This window comes from Myodes glareolus, chromosome 21, assembly GCF_982192425.1.
Source record: "Myodes glareolus chromosome 21, mMyoGla1.1, whole genome shotgun sequence".
Taxonomy (NCBI): domain Eukaryota; kingdom Metazoa; phylum Chordata; class Mammalia; order Rodentia; family Cricetidae; genus Myodes; species Myodes glareolus.
In genome coordinates, this window is record NC_142046.1 from 53,763,482 (window position 1) to 53,778,418 (window position 14,937).

At 42.5% G+C, this 14,937-nt stretch overlaps 1 long non-coding RNA gene across 2 annotated transcripts in view; it reads right to left on the bottom strand.

Moving 5' to 3' along the window:
* LOC125395019 (uncharacterized) overlaps window positions 1-14,937 on the bottom strand; it is a 54,338-nt gene that overhangs the window by 38,474 nt on the left and 927 nt on the right. The window lies entirely within an intron of this gene.

Below are 14,937 nucleotides of genomic sequence, written 5' to 3' on the forward strand. Positions count from 1 at the left end.
TGGACTAGACATTGTGAATATAATTCTTACCTGATAATTGTTCTTATTGCTTATATTTTTATTATGTTAGAGTTAAAATCTTTCTTTTTATTTGAACAAAAGGGGGAAATGTTGTGGAATATTCCTTTATACTGTGTGAACATGTGTCACTGTGATTGGTTTGATAAAATGACTAAATGGTCAACAGTTGGACAGTAGACACAGGCGGACAGAGAGAGCTCTGAGAAGAAGAAAAGGAAATTGCCAACCAGATGCAGAGGAATGAGGTGGACAAAATGAAGCTGAGGTAATGGGCACATGGAAGAACATATTTAAAAATATGGATTAATTTAAGTTATAAAAGCTAGAAGCTAAGATAAGGCCAAACTTTCATGTAATGATAAGTCTCTGTGTCATTTTTTGTGAGCTGGTGGTCCAAAGAAAAATCTGCCTACACAGAAACAGATGTGAGAATCCAGGTATTCAGGTATGGTAGAACAAACTAAGACATGAATCATCAAACAGTAATACACTTTACATTAGTTTCATAAATCTCTAAAGCATTAAAATGCTATGTTAAAGGGTTTATGCTTATTCCTAAATAACTTATTAAATAAATGGACTAACATTAAGTAACACTTTAATCTTTCCAAATTTTAATTTCTAACAGTAATGATAGAGATATATCTACCTAGAAATTAGTGGCCAAAGGGACAGACACTGTCTTGTAACAGTCCCTCGAAGCTAATGTCTGACTTTCAGCAGGTTTTCCAGCAGACTAACCCTGGGTGATCAGATGTTAACTGTCTTTCTGGGAAGTTAGATGTCTCCCTGGAGTTAGATGAGGGAATTTCAGGGTAATTTCCTCTCATTACTCAAGAAGTGCTCAAAGTTCCTTCTTAAGTAAGAGGCCTGTGAGAAAGGTAGGAAATCCCTCAGCAGATAGAGGTGCCACACCTGAGTGTTATGCCCAGATCACAGAGTCCCCCCAAAAACCAAGTAGGAGACTGAGTCCTGTATGTAAAAGCAAAGAGCCTTTATGCTTATACAAGTTTGCAAACTCTGACTCTCCATGTGTCCATCGTATTGGAGTGGTCGGAAAACCCAAGCTCAGTTAGTGTTGGGTTTTTATAGCAGCAAAGGTGGTGGGTGAGGGATTTCTAAGGTTTAGGACCCCTGATTGGCTGACATTTGTCTAGGGGTGTCCTGGTGAGAAGCTATGGGTGTGTGCTGGCAGGTGATCCTATCTACAATGGTTGGAATGTTAGGAATTTCCTTCCGATGGTCTGTTTCTGGATGGTGCCTGGATAGTCTCAGTTTGTGGTCTATATCAGGGCCAGGTATTGCCTCAGGGTAAACTATTGAGACTTGGGCCTCCATTGAGCTTGTCACGGGTGGGTGACTTTATGAAAACACTCAAAAGATTGGTATTGACAGAAGTTTCTGTCCAGCCCAGTCCCGCAGCCATTCAGTTCCAAAGAAACACACAAAGGTCTACATTAATTATAAACTGGTAGGCCTATTAGCTCAGGCTTCTTATTAACTAATTCTTATATCTTACAGTAACCCATAAATCTTGTCTGTGTCAGCCACGTGGCTTGGTACCTTTTATCAGGGAGGCATTCTCATCTTGCTTCCTCTGTGTCTGGGTGACAATTACAGACTGTGTCTTTCCTCTTCCCAGAATTCTCCTGTTTTTATTGCCCTGCCTCTGCTTCCTGCCTGGTCACCTCGCCTACACTTCCTGCCTAGCTACTGGTCAATCAGCATTTCATTAAAATACAAGTGGCAGGGTACAGACCATTGTCTCACAGCAGATTGGGCTTTCTGGAAAAGTCTAAGGACCCAGCAGGTGACCTCCAGACGTGACAGGTGACCTCTAGACATGACCACATAACTGTAAGCAGTGATGTATCCATGAGACCAGCTCTGAATTCCCAGACCTTAAAGGATTTCAGACCTTGGCAAAAGGCCACTGGGAAGGAGCTGAGGACTTCAGACTCGGACCTCTCTAAGGATTCCCAGTCTCATTCCAGCATCCCCCACTGGTCCAAGTTCAGAGAAGCCAGGGAACCCCTGTGAGAGCCCAAGCACACATGCACACAACTTTCTGAAGCACCTTGTAAGTGAGACAATATGAAGATGGCTCAGAAGACCCCAAACATATAAGGATGAGTTAACAGATTGGTAGGATGCCGACAAATGAGACTAGAATCCCAGATCCAACAATTAAGGGATGCATATTTCTTCCCAAGCACATACAGAGAACATATTTTTTAAAAAAAACTGCCACAATTCTAAGCCAACAAGCACATGGACAAACATTCAAAACCCAGTATCAAAAAGAACATGTTTTCTGATCATAGGACATTTGGATGGTATGAGATCAGATGCCAGTGACAGAAAGCTAAGGGATGGGGCCATAGCTCATTGGAACACACTTGTGCACAAGGCACTGGGTTCCGTTCCCAACACCACAACTCAAAAAGCATGGATTTCTGCCTAAAGCGATGAAAACCCAGCGTATCGAACCTCACCGATGCTGCAACACACAGAGAGATACATAATCCATCACTGACAGTATTGGGAGATTTTTAAAACCAACTAGGTGGTGGTGGCACACACCTTTAATCCCGGCGCTTGGGAGGCAGAGGCAGGTGGATGGATCTCTGTGAGTTCGAGGCCAGCGCAGTCTACAAAATAAGTTCTGAGACAGGCTCCCAAAAAGCTACACAGAGAAACCCTGTCGGGGGGGGGGGGGGTTAGTAAGCTAAGCATCTCATTTGAACACTGAATAAAAAACAAGAATGATAAAAGTATAAGCACAGAGTGGAAAGAAACAGAAAAAAAAGATTAAGAAAATCAGCAAAGCCTAGTGTCATCCTACGATAAATCTAGAACTCTTTATGAGGTAGAGGGAGGAGAGCAGGAAGAATAAAGAGACCGCAGCCTAATGAGCAAAGCCCAAAGTGAGAGTGTATTAGGTGATTTCATGGAGTCTGAACAAATGGTGTGGTCCACAGCATCCCCTGTCCAGTCTAACCTTCTAGACTCTGGTCTCAGATGAGTGTGAGGTGCAGACATCACTAACTGAGGAGAAAAACACCAGATGGGATGCTGAGCTCCTGGAGAGCAGGAGGAGGAGGTGCAAAGCTCCCGCAAGAATCCAGACCCTACCTGAGAAGTTAAACAAGCAAACGACAGATGGGACCTCGTGCATCGGCATTTTATCTGTAGCCAGCTCTCCACTCGTTATTCATGAGGTGGGGACTGCCATTCAAATGGGATTTGGGGTGCGAAAGGGCTCTCCATGACTACAGAAAATCTTTTTGTTGTGCTGTTTGGGGAATTTTCGCTGAGCCTTTTGTATTTCCCATTTTTCTTCCCCTGCTTTATAATACCTTTTCTACAGGGACCACAAATCCCTTCACAGTGCTCAGTCAGCTTTGGAAAATGGAGACCCATTTACACGCGCTATCTCAGGATGTGCGGAGCAGAAATAAAGCACTCACCCAACTCATCCAAACCCCCGGGTGTTACATTCACGGAACACTGTGAGCAGTAAAAGGCACCATGAACCAGGTGCAAAGAGTCATTTCTGGCTTCATAATTGCTGAGGGGAAATGCATTTCAAAACCAGAGGTGTGGAACGAAGGCTTGCTTTTGACAGAGGCCCTACAAGACATACTAAATCATTGCCAGCCACACCACTCTCATAAATTAGTGATATGAACTCCAATTCAGAACCCACCTCTTTCTATGTTGTGTATTTCAAACCACAGATAAGCCAACTTTTTGAATGAAAATACTTTCGCTCAGCAAAATCTACTGAAAATGTTTAGTTTAGGCTTTGTATTTTATGTGCGACTGTTTGCTACAGAAAGAGTGTTTTCTGTATCATGTGCATTCTGTGACTGAGGTTTTGGCAGTTGTGACCCAACATGTGGGTGCTGACATCGAACCCACATGCTAACAAGAATAAAAAGTGCTCATAACCGCTGAGCCATCTCTCCAGCCCACGAAAGTCTTACTGACTCTTGAAATGATGTCATTAATCTTTTAAAATGTCTGTGTAGTTGGGGGGAAAAAAATCTTTCTTCCAATTTTTGGAGACTCAGTTCATCCCACAATTTGAAACATCTGTATCCTTCCTTCCAAGAAATGGTCCCTAAACAACTCTTTAATTTCTTATTCCAACTAAAAGATAAACAGTCTAAAACACAGGTTCTGTTACTTTATACACACCCTAGAGTACAGAAAAGCCTGTGTGTGTAATGGCACTTTTATGGAATTCCAACACCCTAGAAGGTACAGGCAGGAGGACCAAGAGTTCAAGGCCAGACTGGGCAATATGAGAGCATGTCTAAAGAAGAAAAGGCGACTAAAGTTTAATTTTATTCTTGTCGTGGAGATTTTGAAGTTCCCACTCTGGCCATTTGTGATGAACTTGAGTGGACTGTGTACCTAGAACAGAAGCGCTTCCTTAATCCCCAGCCAGTTCTTCGACATGTTAGAACTTGAATTTCATTTTTCTTTGTTTTTTTCTGGGGGGGGAGGGTTACTTTGCTTTTTGATTTTGTTTTGGGGGTGTTTGTTGTTGCTTGCTTGCTTGTTTTGTTTTTTTCTTAGTTTGGTTTGGCTTTTGGAGACAGAGTTTCTCCATGCAACCCTGATCGTCCTGGAACTTGCTTTGTAGACCAAGTTGGTCTCAAATTCAGGATTTTACCTGTCTCTGCTGGGATTAAAGGCATGTGCCTCCATACCCAGTGAGAACTTTAATTTTATAAAGAATTTTCCTGTGTTTTATATTTGATTAGAATGAGATCTCCTAGGTCAACGCTAGTCTTTTAGTCTTTTTTGGATTTTTGTTTTGAGTTTTTGTCTTAAATTTGGTATATATTTAACTCAATGACACAGAAATAAGAAAGATTATTTATAATCTCTGAAATTACCCAATAAAAATGAAGCATAATAACCTGATTGATAGCTCCGTCTTTGGTCTCCATCGGACATTAGTATTCTCACCAACAGACCTAAGATACAGGTACTGTAATAAATCTCCAGTCTAAAGCTCATTGCACACACTAATTCTTCTCAGTTCTTCATAAAAGAAATTACTATAAGCAAAATGATAACTTCTTTTTCTTTTGAAATCTGAGTAGCTTTTCATCAAACATTTTGTACTGTGATTCCATGGCCAGTCATACTGCACACAGTTTAGATATAGGTGTGCAGACCCGTCCGTAGAGTACGAGGGACTCGTTTAGATAGGAGCAGAACCCCTGTGTAGGAGCAATACATAATTTCCAGCCACAATTGCAGGAGTCTCACATGTGAATGAAGTGCTCCCTGAACAGGCATTACATGGGCGTTCCCAGGGAAGACGGCCATAGTCTATCATTTCAATGGTCCCGGGCCAAAGGATCTCAAGTCACTTGGATACGACAGGCTGTGACAGCTTCATAGGCCCTGCTTTGGGCCACTGGGTCCATGCCCAGTGAAAAAGAGGGAATGAAAATGCCCCGATGAGTCACCGATGGCTGCAGACCAAGCCCTTCGCCCCAGCTGGCCCGGCAATGGCTTTTCCACACTGGGCTCGTCAACTGGACCCACACAAGGGAGGGTTTTTGTGTGCTTTGGCTTTAAGAGGCTGAAACTCAGCCAACGCGGACAGAAGCCAACCAGCTAACTTGATGTTCAGTCTAAGCCCTGGACAAGGTTCTGGGGTGCTCACAAACATGGAATACCATGTGGCAACAGTTTCTTGGGAATGAATGCTCCAAGCTTTGCCTCATATTTGAAGCGTAGAATAGCTGCTTAGTGACTCACTTTTTCCTGTAGGGATCAGGGAAAAGGCGCTCTATTTTGTGCCAACCCAGCACAAATAGCTATATATTCTCCCCACCCCCAAAAAGAGTTCTCATATAGCAGTCTGGTGTCAGTAATCATTTATTTACGGAGGACAGGAAGACGGATGCTGTCGCCGCGGTGATGGCTTGACTTCCACCTGGCATCTGCTGCCAAACCCTGAATGTGACAGGCGCTTACCATGATGTCACGCAAGCCAGTGTGACCGTGGAGCATTTCTTAGCTATGGAGGTTGGACCTCTACCACACATCCTTACAACTGCCTTCTCCACGGGGGGCTACATCTGCATCACGTCTGGCTGGAGGTGGGAATCACAGAACAGAGGAACTAGTTAGGAGGAAATCGCCCATAATGTGGCCTGATTAATATCGTTCTTTCCCGATATCATCAACCCACGGAAAATTTCATCTCCCAGCTATATTGTTAAAAGGGTGCTTTAAATATAATGACAAATATCTACATGTTGACATCAAATAATGTATTTCCAGGAAACAAGCATGTGTATACACATAAGCACATGTGCAGTACCATGATAAGAACTTATATATTTATTTTCCAAGTAGCTTTTTCAAGTCATTTTTTGTAACGTTTAAGTATGTGACTATCAATAATGTAGCTTAACCTTTTCTTCATATTTGGAGATGACCTTAGACACGTAAGTCACTCTCTCCTGTAACACAGCGGTGTTCTTGGGGCTCGTTAGTGCAGGAAGAGTTCCCTTTTGCTGTTACACTGAAAGACATCAATTCAGGGTAAACCCTTTTTCCTACTTCCTGGCTTGCTTAGCCTCTGCCCTAAAGGAGGGCCAATCACTGGCCCTGCTGTCGTATGTGAGTCAGGATTCCACAGAGGAATAGAACCAACAGAATCCACCAAATAAGATGGGATTTACCAGGTTGGTTCACATATTCAGAAGCTGAGGATGTACCACAGTGGCTGTCTGAGGACTGGAGGAGAGCCAGGAAAGGCAGGAACTACTCAGTGGGAAAAGCCAGAAGCCCCAGAACAAGAAAAAACAAAGATGCAGCCTCAGCTGGAGGCTGAAGGTGTGGGAGACCCTGGGGAGGCACCGATGCGGTGCTTTCCAAAGGCTGAAGAACTCGGAGTGCCATGCGGTGCCGTGCAACAGGAGCAGGCCTGCACTCTGGACCCCCTTCTTCTCGGCTGTCCTTCTCTCCAGGTGCCCAGACTGCTAGACAGTTCCGCCCCGTTCAGGGTAGGTCTTCTCTACTCAGCTCACCGACCTACATACACTCCAACTGTCTCAGGAAACCTCCTCTCTGATCCATGTAGGAACATGCTTTACCCGTTTTCTACCCGGTCCCCAATCCCGTAACATTGACAACCCGGATTAACCTCCCAGCCTCTAACATTCTTCCTCCTAACCCCTACTCCATCAGTGGATTTTCTGTTTCTAAATGCTTGTTAGGATTAATAACTAGTTCGTTTCTTCACTCAAATATTTAATGAGCCTTTACTCTCTGTCAAGCGCTGTCCTGCCTGTGGCATGGGACCCTTTCTTCTGCGTGCTTCAGCTGTTGAGTCGATAGACGTTACTCAACCAATGAATGACACAAAGTAGCGCAACCGCAGATCTGAGGAGTGGCCCTGATCCGAAAAGACCTGGAAGACTTCCCAAATAGCTAACCCCTGAAGACGGTGTGGGAAACATTTCAAGTAGCAAACATGTAAAAGCCCCGTGGAGGAGAAGGGGGAGGTCACAACACAGGAAGGGGCCCACACAGCTGAGACCCAGGCCTCTGTGCTAACAGCAAGGGCAGACAGCTGAGGAGGGAGCGACTAGCAGGGTGGGTGACAGGAAACGTACATTCTGCAGATGCTGACGTGGTTACAGAGTGGATGGCGATTTGGACCAAGTACACGCATTCGATGGGGATGTAGTGGGTCGTGCAGAAAAGTGTGAGAATAGGTCAGCCTAGATCCCTGTCTCTTGCATGGGGGTCACATAACTGAAGTTCGGGGGGGGAAAATGGCAACAGTGAAACATTTCTGAGCAACAACCAAAATTTGACTCAGTCTCAAACATGCAATGAATCTGCAGTGTTTCTGCGGCCCTGTTGCATCTTCCCAGCCACCTGGGTTCCAAACAACTCGAGGGTTTGCTGTGCATGGCCCAAGCTGTGTCCACACACTATCCTAGCAAACCCTGCCTGAAACACCTCGTGGCTTCCTTGGCATTGATGATTATAAAATCAAAATACAGATCAACACTGGAAAATGCAGAAGGCATTGAGCATCCTACAGTAACAAATACTCAGGCAAGACTTACTTCTCAACCAAAAAACAAGCAAAGCACGTCATCTCATTAGTATACAATTTTCTTTCCTCTCTTATAAATAGTAAATTATATGATAGCAAAGAATTGTTTTAAAATAAGTTTCCATATGATTTATTAACAATCCATATTTTATTTGCAAACCTATTTTATGTATTCATAAGCCCAAGGTCACACAAACATTTCCCAGGGGTAGGGGTTGGAAGCAGAAAACTTCAAAAAGTCCTGGCCTTGACCAAAACAGACATCGCCTTCTGCCCCACAGGTTCCTGGACGCCAGTGAGGAAAAAAAAAAAAAAAGCACATTCTCACCAACCTCTGACTGAAACTTAGTAACTCCTTCCACCAGGAATATGGACAACAAACCACCCTGTATCACAGCACCTGTGACCTTGCCACCAAGAGAAATCACTGATGTTCACAGAGTAGACAGACCGGTTGCTGCAGTGACTGACGCCAAGGGATCCTTGACACCCAGCACTTCAAAGTTACAGAAGCTGCTGAGCCATCACTGCACCGTGTTACAGAACGGGCCAACCAGGATCGTTAGTGGGAAAACAGCAGGCTTGTACTCACAAGACAACTTCCAGTTACAAACGTCTTTAGCATTCACAAGTAAAACCATTACCCAAAGCTGTCACTCCCTCTGCCATGTAAAACTGTTTCCGAGCAGACTGAGTCTCCCTTTCTTTCTGCTTTAACTAAGAGTTTTGGTTAAGAAATGGCTATAGAATGGGGGGTGGGGGGATGGCACACTCTTGTATTCCCAGCTGCGAGACAGAGGCAGTCAGTCTCTGTGAGTTCAAGGCCAGCCTGGTCTACAAAGTGAGTTCCAGGACAGCCAGAGCGCAGAGAAAACCCTGTCATGAAAAACCAAAAAAACCGACAAGGGAGAGAAGCAGGTAGGCTAATTGCAGATCTTCACCTCTCCCTCTGCTCCTCCAAGGCCAATCCCCGCCTCCTCTAACAGGCCAGGTACCTCCTCGGTCTCCACTTCCTCTCTGTCCCCATCTCCAACGGATCACATGGATCTCCCGCTAACCATCCTTCACTCTGCTCACCATTTTATCCCCGCCCCCAACCTCAGCAGGCATTCCCTCTGCAGGCCTCTCTGGCCAGAGAACTGGTAGCCTCACTGCAGACTCTCACATCGCCTTCCTCTGCTTCAGTTCGGATCCCCCAGCCTCACCCCACAGCAGGCCTTGAGTATTGCAACATATTTGACGCACAAAACAAAGGCCATAAAATAGCTTTTATGAATATAATAGTGGTCCTTATCTGAGTTAGGATTTGTTATTGCTGTGAAGAGCCAGCATGACCACAACAACTCTTATAAAGAAAACATTGACTTGGGGAGGCTCTCTTACAGTTCCAGAGGGTGGGGGCATGGCGGCATGCGGGCAGACTTGCTAGTGCTGGAAGAGCTGAGAATCCTGCATCTTGCAGGCAACAGAAAAGTTGACTGAAACACTAGGCGGTATCCTGAGCATAGGAAATCTCAAAGTCTGCCCCCCACAGCGACATGCTTCCTCCAAGAAGGCCATACCCACTCCAACAAAGCCGCAATTCCCAGTATTGCCACTCCCTAGAGATTATGGGGGCCAATTACTTTCAAACTACGACAGTCCTTAAAGAGGAAACGAATAAATCCCATAAAGAAATCTACGAAGACATAATAAACAGAATAACACCTGACTTCTCAGTGGAGACTCTGAAGTACAGAAAGTCCTGGACAGATGTTCTACTGACGCTAAGAGACCACAGATACCACCAGCCCAGGCTACTATAACCAGCAAAACTGTCAATCACAATAGATGGAGAAAGTAGGACATTGCACAATAAGACCAAAGTTAAGCAGAATCTGTCTACAAATCCAGTCCTTCAGAGGGTACTACAAGGAAAACTCTAATCGAAATACACACACACACACACACACACACACACACTACTACAACAGCAATACAACAGCAAAATAACAGGAATCAGCAAACACAGTTTATGGATATCTCCCAATATCAATGGTCTCAATTTCAAGAGAAAAAAAAAAAAAAAACACAGACTAACAGAATGGATACAAAAACAGGATTCATCCTTCTGCTGCATCCAAGAAACATCAAGGACAGACAACACTTCAGGGTGAAAAGGGTTGGAAAAAGATATTATAAGCAAATGAATTAAACATATGACAAAATAAACTTCAAACCAAAAGTAATCAGAAGAGATATGGAAGGATACTCCACCAAGGGGACATTGTAATTCATTGCAATACATCTGTGCACCAAGTGCAAGGGAACTGAAGTTTGTAAAAGAAACACTTGAACAGCTTAGACCACATATTGACCCTCACACACTGGCAGTGGGAGACTTCACTACCCAACTCTTGCCAATAGACAGGTCATCCAGACAAAAAGTAAGCAGCAAAATGCTGAAGCTCACTGCAGTGATAAATCAAATGACTCTAACATATATAAAGAACATTTTACCTAAACACAAAAGAATATACCTTCTTCTCAGAGCCTCATGGAACTTTCTCCAAAGCTGATCACACACTTAGACACAAAGGAAGTCTCAACAGGAGACTGAATACAAAGAAACTGAAATATCCTGCATCCTAGCTGACCACCATGTATAAAACCCCAATACCAACACCAGAAACAATGGAAAAGTTACAAACTCATGGAAACTGAAACACTCTCTACTCAGCAACACCAAAAGAAAGGGGTCAAGACAGAAAATAAAGACTTTCTAGAAGTGAACGAAAATGAATATGTAGCATACCTACATTTATGGGACAAAATGGAGGCTGTTCCAAGAGGCAAACTCACAGCACTAAGAACCTACATTTAAAAAATTGGAGAGATCTTATACTAGCAACTTATACAGCACACCTGAATGCTCTAGAACCAAAAGAAAAAGATCACACTCAAAAGCGTAGACAGCAAGAAATAATCAAATTCAAGACTAAAATCAATAAAATAGAAACAAAAATAAAAACAATAAAAACAACCAAAGAAACAAGAGTTGGTTTGTAGTTCTTTTTTATTTGTTGGTTTTTTTGGGTTTTTTTTTCTCTTTGCTCCTTAGATGGGTGCCACCACCCACCTCCAAAATAATCACATGGAGACTTATTCTTTCTTATGAATGGTTGGCCTTAGCTTTACTTATTTATAGCCAACTTTTCTTAAATTATCTTTATGCTTCTGGGATTTTTACCTTTTTCTATTCTATATACTGTTCTTTACTTCTTACTCTGTGGTTTGCTGTGTAGCTGGGTGACAGCCATATGTCCTCCTTCCTTTCCCATTCCTCAACACTCTCTTCCCACATTTTTTCTTCTATTTATTTTCTCTGCCTGCCTGCCCTGCCTGTCCTTTCTCCTGCCTAGTTATTGGCCCTTCAGCTCTTTATTTAACCAATCAGGTATTTTAGGTAGGTAAGGTAACACAGCTTCACAGAGTTAGCAAAATGCAACATAAAAGAATGCAACACATCTTTGCATCATTAAACTCACTCATTGCTTGTGGAAGTGTAAACTGGTACAAACTCTGTGAAACGCTGGTTCCTCAGGAAGATAGGAATCGATCTACAGCAAGATCCAGCTCTACTTCTCTTGGGCTTTATTTGTAACAGCCAGAAACTGGAAACAACCTAGATGTCCCTCAACAGAAGAATGGATAAAGAAAATATGGTACATGTATACAATGGTGTATACTCAGCTGTTAGAAAACGAAATGAGAGGCTGGGGAGACGGTTCAGCAGTTAAAAGCACTGACTGCTCAATTCCCATCACCCATATGGGAGCTCATAACCGTAACTCCAAAACCTGACACCCTCAGAAGAATTCTGGGAAGAGGAAAGGCAGAGACCCAGTCACCAGCCAGATGCAGAGGAAGCAAGATAAGAATGCCTTACTGAGAAAATGTACCAAGTCATGTTGCTAAACAGATAAGAATTATGGGTTAATTTAAGTTGTAAGAGCTAGTTAGTAATAAGCCTAAGCAATTGGCCAAACAGTTTATAATTAACATAAGCCCCTGTGTGTTTTTTTGAGACCGAATGACTGTGGGACAAGGCAAGACAGAAGCTTTTGTCTATACCAACCCAGTCATAAACCCTTTGATCTACAATGGTGTCTTGACTGCAGATATGCTAACGCAAGTGTAGCATAAAGCTTATGGGAGTAGCCAATCAATATCTGATTTGACTTAAGACCCACTTTGTGAGATGAAACCCATACCCAACATCGCTCAGATGACCAAGAACCTGAGACTATTTAGCTCAGGGATCTAGGGTAAAACCAAATACTACTGTTCTAATCAAATAAAACAAACATCAAACAACAAAAACTAAAGCCATAGCCAGACATACAGAGGGTGAGAGACATCAGAACAGGGATGTCTCCATCAAACTCCTTCCCTCAGGACTCAGGGAGCCTGTGGAAGAGAAGGTGAAACAGTTCAAAAGCCAGAGGGCAGGGAGAACACACAAAAAAAGGCCCTCTAAACCAACATGATTGATGCACTAATGCACATATAAACTCACAGAAACTGAGGCAGCATGCACAGGGCCTGCATGGGTCTATACCACATGGGGTCCTAGAAATGAAAGAAGGGGACACATGCCCCCATCTCCAACCCAGAGGATATCTCCAATTGATAACCACTTGCAAGTGAAAATTTGAAAATTTACTTTCCTCCAAGGGAGTCTTACTGAAGAAACAAACTATTCTTAAGGGTAGGCAATAGGCCCAGCAGTAGATGGTCAACAGAAAATTAACTCAACCCTCTCTTTGGAGCTTCCTTGATTCATAATGTCTTTTAGAGTTCTTCATTTAAAAAAGTCTTATTATTTTTATTTTATTTTACTTATATTTTTCTCCTCTCTTTTAAACCTGCAGATCCTTTGCATATTTATTACGGCTTCCAGTTTAGTTTTCTTATGGTAGTCCTGAGTGTGCAGACAAGGTCTTTGCTTCTTATGTCTTCTCTTGGTCTCTTTTCCTTCTGCTTGTTTGTTTTGTCCAATTCTGGTGTATTGATTTTTGCTTCATCTTATTATTTTATTCTATTATCATCCCTTAGAAGTCTGTTTCTTAATGAGAGACAGAGCCAGGATGGATCTGAATGGAAGAGGAGTGGGGAGGAACTGGAAGGAATGAAGAGAGGAGAAACCATAATCAGGATATATTTTGTGAGGAAAAGGTCTATTTTCAATAAAAGGAAAAATGATAGATTTATAGATTGATAGATAGATAGATATGTATGTATGTAGATAGATAGATGAATGATAGATAGATAGATAGATAGATAGATAGATAGATAGATAGATAGATAGATAGAAGAAACTGATACCTTTGGCCAATGTCTTCCTTTCCTAGTTCCAATCTCCACTCATTTAGTTAAGACCAAAGAATTCTACAATATCTCTTCCAAAACCCAGAACAAAACTGAACAAAAATCTCATTATTCCTATTCCCACCCAATATTGACAGACTGACTTTGCCAAATCAATGAAACTTAAAATCACGCTCTCCCTTGGAGACTTCATCCAGTGCTTGAGCCAGCTATCCCAGCCCACAGGTTTAAAGCTGGAACTATGTCCTCTTTCTACTCTTCAAATTTGTCTAAATCTCCAGAACACAGTTCACCCTATTAGTCTGAAATATCAGGGCAGTAGGGGTCAGCTCTGGTCACCTCTCTACCTGCTTTGAGCTCCTGTGTACCAGGATTACAGGTCTATTGCCCCCATGTCTGACTTAACTCATTTTTTTTAAATTATTTCTTTTATTTTTTTGAGATTCCAATATAACTACATTACTTCCCAGTTAAAGACAACCTGGGAGCTGGAGGAAGTTGACCCTGCCGTTGGCTCTGAGTCTCTACCTTGGTTTTTCCAATTTACCATTTAATAAGTAACACATGGTGAATGCCAAAGTAGAACTTGAGGGAAATAAACACAAAACATGCTTAGAGATATCTGCTCACAGAGATAATAGGACCTCTCCTGTGTTCTAGCATAGAGAAGACACCCTGGCCAAACTTGCTAGGCTAACAAAGCAAAACAAAATCCACCTGTGTTAGAACCCTAGCCACCATTAGTGGCAAAACATTAGCTTCCAAAGCAACAAAGGGGGAAACTGTCTTCTTTCCTGAAGCCAGACTTCTGGAGAAAGAAGCCATGTGAGCAATGGGAGCCAATCAAACCCATCAAAGACCTCCCCCCCCCCCCCCCCCCCCCCGTCTTTGTCCCTCCCGCTCAGCGGCTCTTTTCTGCTGACTGACTGCCTTCTCGCAGCCGCCTCTCCCACCCAAAGCAAGAGCCACAGCCACTTAAGAGTCCTTTGCATTTTCCTAGAATCAAAGAGAGTAGAAACAGTCTTCTCCCTTCCTCTAGCTTCTGCTTCTAAAATATACCTAGGCAGGGGCTGGAGCGATGGCTCAGAGGTTAAGAGCACTGGCTGCTCTTCCAAAGGTCCTGAGTTCAATTCCCAGCAACCACATGGTGGCTCACAACCATCTGTAATGAGATCTGGTGCCCTCTTCTGGCCAGCAGGCAGAGTACTGAGAATACTGAATATATAATAAGTAAATCTTTATAATAATAAAAAATTTAAATATATATATATTTATATATATATATAATATATATATTATATATTATATTTTATTTATATTTATTTTATAAATTTTATTTTATAAATATTATATATATATTTTATAAATTTTATTTTATAAATATTATATATATTATATAAAATATATATATTTTATTTATATTTATTTATATTTTAATT